The sequence below is a fragment of the Camelina sativa genome, chromosome 1, assembly GCF_030686135.1.
Source record: "Camelina sativa cultivar CO46 ecotype springtype chromosome 1, ASM3068613v1".
NCBI classification, from domain to species: domain Eukaryota; kingdom Viridiplantae; phylum Streptophyta; class Magnoliopsida; order Brassicales; family Brassicaceae; genus Camelina; species Camelina sativa.
In genome coordinates, this window is record NC_141880.1 from 23,604,713 (window position 1) to 23,615,340 (window position 10,628).

Sequence of the window (10,628 nt, forward strand, 5' to 3'; positions counted from 1 at the left end):
GATTGTGATGAATGTAACGCACCCGAACCATCCACATGGTCGGACTAACCGCGGACCGGCCCGGAGATCGTCACAATGATACAACTGCCTATGATTCGACCAAGGTTCCACCAACAAATTACATTCTCCAGCCATTCCACCAGCAGCCGTCTACCCGCTACGTACATCCCTTTGCAACCCTCGGTACGTACACGGCGTTGTGCTGGCTCGGACTAGACCGTACCAGCTCCACTTGTGCGAAAATATATATGAAAATAATTCGATTTAATACTTATTATAATTTTTACAAATCAATAAAACACAAATTAAAAACAGTTGGATCTGTTTTGAATGCGAAAACAAACGAGCAAAGAAAACATAGATTTTGCAAAACAATACGAAAACATCCTATTCGGTTCCTTAACCTCAACTTCTACCCACTTAATTTCCCTGCAAGAAAAACAATTTTGTTGAAGGGTGAGTAAATCACACGTTTGGTTAGGAATATTACTTAGCTTACATAGTTGACATAAATCACACGTCTTCGTTTGACTTACTACTCAAAAGCTTCAAACGGTTAAGAGAAATGATTTGGTCTACGAGTATAACATTTTGTATTTAATATAAGTCAGTTAGGTCCGTTAGAGCATGTCCACTACTGTTCTTATTGGGTTGTTCAACCAATTTATCTTTTTTTTTGAAAAACCCAAAAAATTAGCCCATTAACTGAGAATTGTTGCTCTGAGGAGGAGGGGAAGCAATCCTAAAGAAACGATATGTGGCTAATTTTGGTTGGATATTGATTAAATACAAAAGATAAAAAAAAAATTTTCTTAGGTTGCAAATGGTTGCATTGTTGAAGAGATTGAACGGCTTGAAAAAAATTATTCAACCAATTTTCACCATTTGCATTGAAAAGGTTGAAGAGGTAATATTCAACTTTTTATTCAAGTTGAACATTTTCAACTTGTTCAACTACTATTCCTGGAGATGAATAAGTTGAATATTATTCAAGCCAATTTTGTTCAACCCATTTTTTAAATTTTTGTCAATTTTGAGTAACCATTTGCATTTCTTCTTTCTTTTCCTGACTATCTCTCACTTTCCTCTCTCGATGAAACGGTGAATCGATTCAAACCGTGAACTCAGTTTTCAATGATTATCGATTCAATTGATTGCTTTTTCCGGCATAAACACGTAAGTCTATTTCTCCATTGCTCTGTTTATTTTCATTTCATTTTGTTTGATCTAGGTCAACTAAATCTGATCGAATTAATAGGGTTTAGCTCTTGGTGATGAGCGATGGTCTTCTTAGAGATGTTTGACTGATTTCTTTTTGGTTTGTTTGTGAATCGAAAGGAAATCAAAGATGTATCGGTTCGATAAGGATGTGAATCAGTGGAAGGAGAGAGGATTATCATGTGATAGAGCTCGTTGGTGAAGGCTCTTTTAGAAGGGTTTACAAAGGAAGACGGAAGTATACTGACCATGTAATAAATTGTTGGTTTATCCTCTTCATTATCAAATGCGCTACTTCACTCAGCTTATCATATATCTTAATTTGGTAATTATTATCGTGTTTTGTACTCGTTGGAACCCATCTTAACTGTTGCTTTTACGACTAACATGAATGCTACCTGGGAAAACGTTATGGCTACCTTAAGAGCTCAGAATTTCAGAAGGGTTTTAATCCAGAAGGTATGCTTTGTTTTGTATGACCAATGTTTGTTTTGCTTGTTGTTGTTTACCATTGGAATGCCAGTTCTTGTGACTAATGCATTATCCCTTTTTGTAGCTTATTTGGAACAATCTGCATTCTTTTAACTATCTCTCCTCAACTTGCACATGTGCTTGGTCTATTGATGCTTTCTGTTTCAGTTTTAGTTGGTAAATCCTCTATGTACTATCATTTCTTCTAGAAATTTTCTTTATGCTAATCACTTTTGGTCATCTTTGCTTACTGTTACATCTGCTCACTCGGTTAAATCTCAAAAGCTGTATACAAAACGTCGACTGCTCCTGTTTATAAAGCACATGGATTAGCCCAAGCAACCATGTCTGATTGTGTATCAGAAACGTTTTCTGCAATACGAACTGTGAGTTATTATGTCATTGTGTTTGTATGATTTAGGCAGATTATCCTAACCAGAACAAAAACGTGCAGCTCATCTATGCAAGTTTTTTGCTAAAGGGTGGTGTTTCAACGGGGTTTCCTGCTGTTAATCGGAAACGGCGTGACACCTTTGTTGTGATTGATAGGTTTTGGAGAACTGGATCTATAATCAGCTTAAAGAATTCACTTGTTTGCTGTGATTGATAGGTTTTGAGATTAGTGCAATGGTTAGTCTTATGATACTTACATTACTTCTTATATTCTTTGCAATCTCAAAGTTTAAGGAGTTCATAATCCTAGGACAGCTAAGCTTAAGGAGTTCTTGTTTGATCCAGAACGTTTTGGTCCGCTTAAAACTGTAAGTTTACTCTTTGATGTTAAAATTGGATTGGAGTTTTGTGGGTTTCTTTAAATTTGATATCTTTGGTTCTCTCAGATTAGGTTTATAATGTAGATGTTACTCAAGATGATGAGATGGAGACGGAGATTGGAAAAGACGATGAGACGGAGATGGAGATTGGAAAAGATGATGAGATGGAGACAAAGATTGCAGAAGATGATAAGGCAAGTAACAAAGAGATGCTTAAGAGGAAAAGTGGAAAAGAAGAGGAAGAACCATGTAAAGGGGGCGGTAAAAAGACAAAAGAGGAATGCGAAAAACGAGGGGGAATGAGAAGGTTAACAAACTTGCGTATGCTGCTGGTCTTTAAAAACTCTTTAAGTTGTTTATGATTCATTACATAAAATAGATTAAGATTCATCTCTACTATTATTTGTAAAGTCGTTTATAAAACTAACCTTAGTTTTGTACCTTAGTTTTGTACGAAACTACATCAGAATGCCATTGGAATTAAGACAAAATAAAACATCTGCACGAAGGGTAAAAAGGTAATCACCGAAATCGGATAAACACGCGGGTCATTTAACACGGTAATTTAACCCGGTTACATGTTATAATCCCAGTCGTTCCTTTTTATTTTGAGCAAAACATCTCAGCCGTTGATTTTCTTGTTTATGTAAAGAGACATCAAACCTAATATTTTTTTTTTCCGCCTCAGTTCTAAGGTGAAAGAGTGATTCAATAATTCCACAGAACTCCAGGAATTTGGTTTGATGGTGTGAAGCAGTTGTAAAGAATCTGATTCCACATCTATTACGGCTACATATATAAATCTAAAGAACAGACTTTGAAGCAGTTGGTGTATAAAGGATCTATCGGCTACAACAAGGTAATTCAATTTCAACATAAAACCAAATCGTCCTCTAATGCATAAAATCAAATTTATTTGGAATTTCGTTTTTGAATCTTGATGTGTTTTGATTTTGGATTCTTCTCTGGTCATCATCATGATTTTAAGATGATAAACTCATGCTCATAAATCAGCATCTCTCCAGTCACGTAGTGTACTCATCATCGACAGCAGATCGAGCTAGAACCATGGAGAATGCAGCTGGTAGCAAATCAATACATCGAGATATCGTCCCTACCTCTCTCTCTTTCGTTCACTAATAGAGACTTAAGATTTGTTTTGATTTCCATTCATTGTTTGGGCAAAATTAGTTCTTTGATCTTGATTCTCTTTCAATTTTATTTTGCAAATCGTTTTGTTTCTCTTTGATTATAAACCTGTGCCTGGGGCGATTAACATGCTATTTATATCCTTTCCTTCCCACATATTTACTATGCAATGACAAAAAGATCCTTAGAACAGATGAGTTATTCTGGGGCGATGCCGATTATCATATCTTTTTCAGTTATATATACAAAGGCTATTATACATCTCTAGAAAAATGTTTGTGTTATAGATACAAAGGCTATTATGATATTACAACCTTTTGTTATGTTTGGTCTATTAAGGGTTTGTGTTCATTTGTTTTCCAGAGCTTGAGACAAAAAGGATCTAGCTGGAGATATTCAAAGAGAATCACAGAAAAGCCAATAATCATGCACTATACCAACATTCTACAAAAGGCATATCTTTTAACATTGCTATTTTATGCTCTTGAATCCTGAATATGAATTTCCTATCATTAGAATCATGACACCTTAAAATATAGAAGGTTAAATAAGACTTCTCTCCGTTAGTCACATCTTATATTGTCAAGGTTAGTTAGTTATTTGGTTTGGGTATCGATTTGTTTTTGTTGATAGAAGTCTTCTTGAAGAGTTTGATTTTGTGAATTTTGCAGCTTTAGAGGGAAAAGACTCAGGTGGTGGCAAATGAAGCCGATACATTATTATGTTTCATTGCAATATTTCGTATTTACTAAGTTTATGGATCAAAAAACGAGATTCGAGTTTCTTTCTGCATTATGTGATAGTATTGTGCCGTTTCTAACTTACTTCTCCCATCTGCAAATCTTCACAGTTGGGAGGCTGCCTCTGATCTTGAACATGACTTTGCTTCTTATAATCTGACTGTGTGATGATTAGTTGATTGGATTCTTAATGAAGAAGTTTTTCTACCTACGATAAAATCATTAAGGTTTGAGACAGATCTGAGGTACAACACAAACGGACAAGCTTTTTGCGTATCTGTGTTCCAGTAGAGACTCTCGAGTCAACCACCTTATTTACCTCTATTGTGTTAGTAAAGAATTATTCTAAACTTCACCCTAGATAATCAAGTCGTTTTATTTATTTGTTGGTATTGATTTGGATATTTGAATAATCAAAATTAAATGTTCACGGGCCTTTAAAAGAATTTAGACACACATATGATTGTTTACTGATTTCGTTTTTCACAATAAAAAAAAAAAAAAAAAAAAAAACTGAAAAAAGATCATAATGTTCATTTTGATAATTACTTTTTTTTTTTTGGTAGGGGACCAGGAGTGAACCTCCCAGCCAGTATTATTAAAATGTAAAACTCAAACTACATTCGTACAGCTCTAGGACACGCAGGTCCTGTTACATCCTCTTGCAACAAAGTCTCAAGAAACGACGGAGCATTATTAAAAGAATGAAAACCTAAAGGTAAGCTAAAGACATAGTTCGCCAATCCATCCGCAAGACGGTTGGCTTCCCTATACACGTGCGACACCCGGACTATCCAGTCTCTTGTGAAAAAGCCATGGCACAGACGTACCAGGAACGACAGCCGATGACCATCACCAATCCCTGCCTTAAGAAAACCCACTACCATCTCTGAATCCACCTCCAATTCAACCCTCTCTACTCGCTTTTCCCAAGCAATAACTAACCCATAATAGACTCCCCAAAGCTCCGCTAGAGTAGCTGAGCATCGTCCAATATTCAAGGCAAAACCAGTGCACCATACCCCATCTTCATTCCTGAGCACACCACCCGCAGTTGGTAAGCCAGGATTCCCATGTGAAGCCCCATCAGTATTTACCTTACACCACCCACCTTGCAGAGGTAACCACCGTACTAACACCTCGCGCTTCTTAGTTCTCGGCCCTTTCCTCACCTCATGAGCCACAATCGACTCCTGTGCAGCATCCCGAATAAATTTAACTCTGTCCCGACATACTCTATGCTCACCAAAAACATCACTACAACGCCATTTCCACGCCCACCAAACCGCAATAGATAAAGTAGTAGACCATAACTGCTGTCCTGCACCGTCACCTCCCTCTAAATTAGCATACAACCATTCCAACAAAGTTTGTGTAAAAAACAAACGCTGCTTACTCAGTGGAACAAGGCGTTCCCATAATCCTGCCATCGCAAGGCAATCACAGAGGACATGCATAATAATCTCTAGGCCTCCTTGACAAACTTGACAAACTGTATTATCACTCAAGTGACGACGCATTCTCTCGGTATTGGTCATAATAACCTTACGTGAGACTAACCAAAGAAAGGTCTTCACCCGCTCTGGTACAGTAACCCTCCACAAACGATCATAAAACATCCTCATATTCTGCTGATGTTCATATATTTCACCCTGTTTTCCCTTAATATATTCACATCTTTTGCATCCTTTGTTATCCTTTTTGACCATTATTGCATAGTTTTAGGATTGTTCTTGCATTAGAGTTTAGTTGCATTGAATTTGCATCTTTTCATGCATAAACAGGTGATTTTGGAGCTTAAGGAGCATGGAAACAATGCTGAGGAGAAGTGAGCAATCATGAGGAGAAAGCAAAGGAGCTAAGGCTGAAGAACCAAGGTCCGGAGTCCAACTCGACTGCCCACTCGACCGTGTGCTGAAAGGGACTCGACTGAGTGGGAGGAGCACAAGAGGAGCCAACTCGACCGGTCACTCGACCGAGCACCTGGTCGAGTTGGTCGAGCCGCCTGGCTATTTTGTCTTTTAGCGTTTTTAGGGCTTCCACTACTTTTTCTATATAAGGGCTTGTACGTGCAGCCACCAAAGAGTCCAGCTTTTTAGATAGTCAAAAACCTAGTTTTTACCCTTTTTAGAATTATTCCTTTTGCACTTTTATTTTCTTAAGATCTTGTACTTCTTTTAAAAGGAGAAAAAAAGACTAAATTCTTCAATATTGTTGGTTTCATAACTTTCAGAATATTCAGAATTTGAGTTTGATTCTTTCTCCAATATTGTAGATCTTTGCTTTATCTATCTAATCATGCAAGTTTCATCATTTTCTGGGTTTATGACTTTGTTGTTCATCATGTGTTCTTGTGAGTAGTTGCTTAGGATCTTGACGATGGGTTAGGCTGGGTTGTGTTTGAGGTTTGTTTGATTTGGTCAAGCTTGATTCTTGTAGATATCTTCTAGGCTAGATGTTCTTAATGCTGGTCCTATAACTGAGAGGGTAGGATCTGATCTCAAGCATCTTAGCATCATACCAATGTCTAAGGAGCATAGATAAGGCTAGATCTAGAGACTATCATTACGCTTGCTAAGAGATTAGAAGTCTTGTTTGATTTTTGACATATTGCTTAATGCCTGCTTCTTTACTTTGTGAGAACAAGTCTAGAGATGCATGAGTTTGATTGTTTCTTGCCATGAGAGTGGATTAAACATGTCTTAGAAGTATATGTCTAGAGATTAGCTCAAGTTGTTTGAGATTTTTTGACCAAGTTAGATGACCTCAATCATTAGTCCAGCCCATGAATCCCTCCTCAAGACCTTCCTTGTTTATTGATTTCCTAGTTTAAATCGTGTTGTTTGATCGTTGTTTGATTTGCTTTTGTATTGCTCTGTTTTTCTTGTGTTGCTCTGTTTTGCGTATTTGTCCAGCTCGACCCTGCACTCGATCTACACTCGATCGAGTGCTTGCTCGAGTTCCAACCCAGAACTTGTGTTTATGATTTGTGTTTGTCCTGTTTCATTCTAGTTGCATTTCTGTTGCATTCATTTAGTATCCTCTTCATTACTTACCTTGCATTAGTTCAATACTTGCATTACCATAGTTTCTATTTCTGTTTTAGCCTCATAATTGTCATAATCATTCTGTTCCATTTGCATTTAGCTCCTAGTTCTTGTAATTTTACTTTCTGCACTTTACATTTCATCACAGGATTGTTAGTGACAAACAACCTTTACATCTGGCTTGACTTAGACTCATATGCACATCTTGATTGTTCACAAACACTCAGATTGAATTGACACCTCTTATATTACAACAACATAAGGGGAATTGAAACACTCTGCCATCCATTCATTCATAAGTCATCATTCCATACATCATTCATCACCACCACAAAAATATGTGTTTCATCTGCTCAGGCACCTCCTCCCTCACTAACAGTTCATAAGCAGATTTAACTGTGAACTCACCATCTGCGGTTTCTCCCCATGATAATCTATCGCGAGCACCCGTAACACAATCTAGCACCACTGATGCCAGTTCCAATCTCTGTGTATCAGATACATACGGCAAGATATGATGCCACAGCCAGCCGTACCCCTCCTGCCAGAAGTCACGGGTTCTCAACAAGCCAAAATGATCTGGCAGAGCCCCAATAACAAGATCTCTCAGTGGTGTATTCGTTAACCATTTGTCGGTCCAGAATTTTATATGTCGACCATCACCAACAACCCAACTAAGTCCCTTAACCGCCACTTCACGCAAGCCAACACCCACACTCCTCCAGATAGAGGACCTAGTACCTTTTGCGTTCATCCAACTAAAATCCTGTAGACTCCCAGCCTTATACTTAGCTCGTACAACTCGAGCCCATAAACTTGTTTGATCATGTAGGAGCCTCCATCCCACCTTCGCTACCATAGCTTTATTCATTTCAGCCGTTGTTTGAATCCCGAGACCCCCTTCTCTCTTCGGCCTACAAACTTGCTTCCAAGACACCAAATGATTCTTTCTTTTCTCCGGACTAGATCCCCACAAAAAGAATTTACACACATATGATTGGTTACTAATTTCGTTTTTCACAGTATAAAAAAAATATATATATATATGGAGAAAGATCATAATGTTCATTTTGATAATTACTTTTCTAGTAATTATCATTTTTGGTATGTTAATAAAATAAGTATAGTTACGAAAATAGAGCATAGAGGGCATGAATACAAGTGCTTTTAACAAAAAAAAAAAAAAAAAAAAAAAAAAAAAAAAAAAAAAGAATACAAGTCCACATACAGATTGGGGGTTAATGGAAACTATAATTGATTTTGGTCGTATGATTACATTTCACATGTGAAATTATTTTAGATATGAAGCTGCAATAAAGAACTTGAAGCTATCATCTTGATCTAATCTTAGAAATTGAAGCTAAGGCAAAACCATAATATATGATAATCATATAATTTTATCAAAAAATATTAGAAACACTAAAATTAAATGTATAACTTTAAATATTTAAATGGAAATTTTTTATTTGACTGCTGTTATTAAATTATTTATTTGATTAATACAATCCTCTCTTATTTAGTTAGAAAGGATTTTAAAGTGGTTTTTCGTCTAAAAAACACTATATAATCTTTAATCATAAGATTATTACTTTTTTAAAATATACACTCTTAATATCATCGCAAATATATTAATGTTTATGCAATTAATTTCAATTCTGAACAAGTGCATTAAATTTTGATTAAAATTCCAGTCTATCTATGGTGTTATGATGAGAAATATTTAACGGCTTAAACGATTTTCAAAAAAATGTTAACTGTTTTGAGACAGGTTTTTTGAGAATTTTTGATATTTTTGAAAATATTTTGAGAGCTATTGAAAATTATAATTTCTACTAACAATATAAATTAAACATTCAAATGGAGCCATACCGATCTCACTCTCAGACTCTTAGGTCGCAACCTTCGAGCCATACTGATCGCTCCCAACTCTTCCACTCTTAGGTCGCAACCTTCGAGCCATACCGATCTCACTCTCAGACCGGCGTCTTCGAGTTATTCCGTCTCACTCTTGGACTACAATCCTCAAGATCTCGGTATCAGGGGAACTACTCATCCCCTCAGGAGAACATCATCCCCTCTACCACTCTCGGAGCCCTCAGCCCCTCGAGCTATCGGTATTCAGGGGAATCACCATCCCCTCAGGAGCAACAATCCTTAACGACTATAAAAATCTCTCAACACAAAGTACCTCTTGTGGTCCGAGTATAACATTGCAATGTCAAACCTGCCCACTTAACTTCTAATATCCAACTGGATTAACCACCAAGCTGCAAAATATCTGCTCCAACTGCATATATCCACCTATCTGCCTCTCTAGGCTCGATACCTCTCGAAATAATCTCATACCGGTCATCTACAACTGCTCCATCCTCTTAACATAGGATGAAAACTCCTCAACATCCACAGCTCTCGGCTGCACCCCGCCACATGCGGCACAACTGGAGCCTACACTGGTACCCCTCTCGGTAACTGCTCCGACAGCACGTCAACAGATCCGCCAAGCGATCATATGGACCCTGGGCTCCACCTGCTGCAACCCCACACCTGGGTTCCCAGCACCTCTGGCACGCTCACCGGCTAACCCTCTTTGGTCCCTCCTGATACGCTTGCGACCCTCTGACGTACCTCCTCGTGGAACTCTGGACCACCCACTCTCTAGCCTCGGGACCCGCCCGAACATGACCACAACCACGTCCCCGTCCACGACCATCAACTCAACACCTTTAACCACTGCACTTCCAAGAACAGAGGCTAACTAGCAATCTTAACATAACACAAAAATACAACAACACAAACTCACCATGGAATCACACTGTAGGCTCAAAGAGGATGTTCTAGGACTCCATGCCACACACAATTGACTAACTCACATGATCAATCAAAGCATGCAAATCCCAAACATCTACAGCACAAAGCCTAGTGAACACAAACCTAGAACCGTAAGGGCACTGATACCAAACTGAAACGACCTGACCCGTTTTTTTTTTAAAATAATAAATAATAATATAATAATAAATAAACTACAGCTAGTGGTCCCATACCCACTAGCCACCTAACCACAATCACAATCATCAACGGAATAACCGATATCAATATCCAATAATATCCAATAGTATAACCAATAAATATGACGTCAACAATATCCAATAATCAAACAACATGAAACATAGAACCATCAACCTAGAAATGTTCTACTGACCCAACTATAGCAACCTAGCAATGCCAGACAA

General features: G+C 37.7%; 1 long non-coding RNA gene across 2 annotated transcripts; it reads left to right on the top strand.

The window, feature by feature from the left end:
- The first annotated feature begins 3,115 nt into the window (after positions 1-3,115).
- On the top strand, positions 3,116-6,560 carry LOC147950254 (uncharacterized). 2 transcript variants are annotated; one of them, XR_015563648.1, is made up of 6 exons: positions 3,116-3,321; positions 3,451-3,546; positions 3,975-4,198; positions 4,283-4,679; positions 4,918-5,936; positions 6,136-6,560. It is a non-coding gene; the product is annotated as an uncharacterized LOC147950254 (long non-coding RNA). The 2 variants fall into 2 exon arrangements; XR_015563650.1 differs by having other exon boundaries at positions 3,975-4,064; positions 4,462-4,596.
- Positions 6,561-10,628: the final 4,068 nt, after the last annotated feature.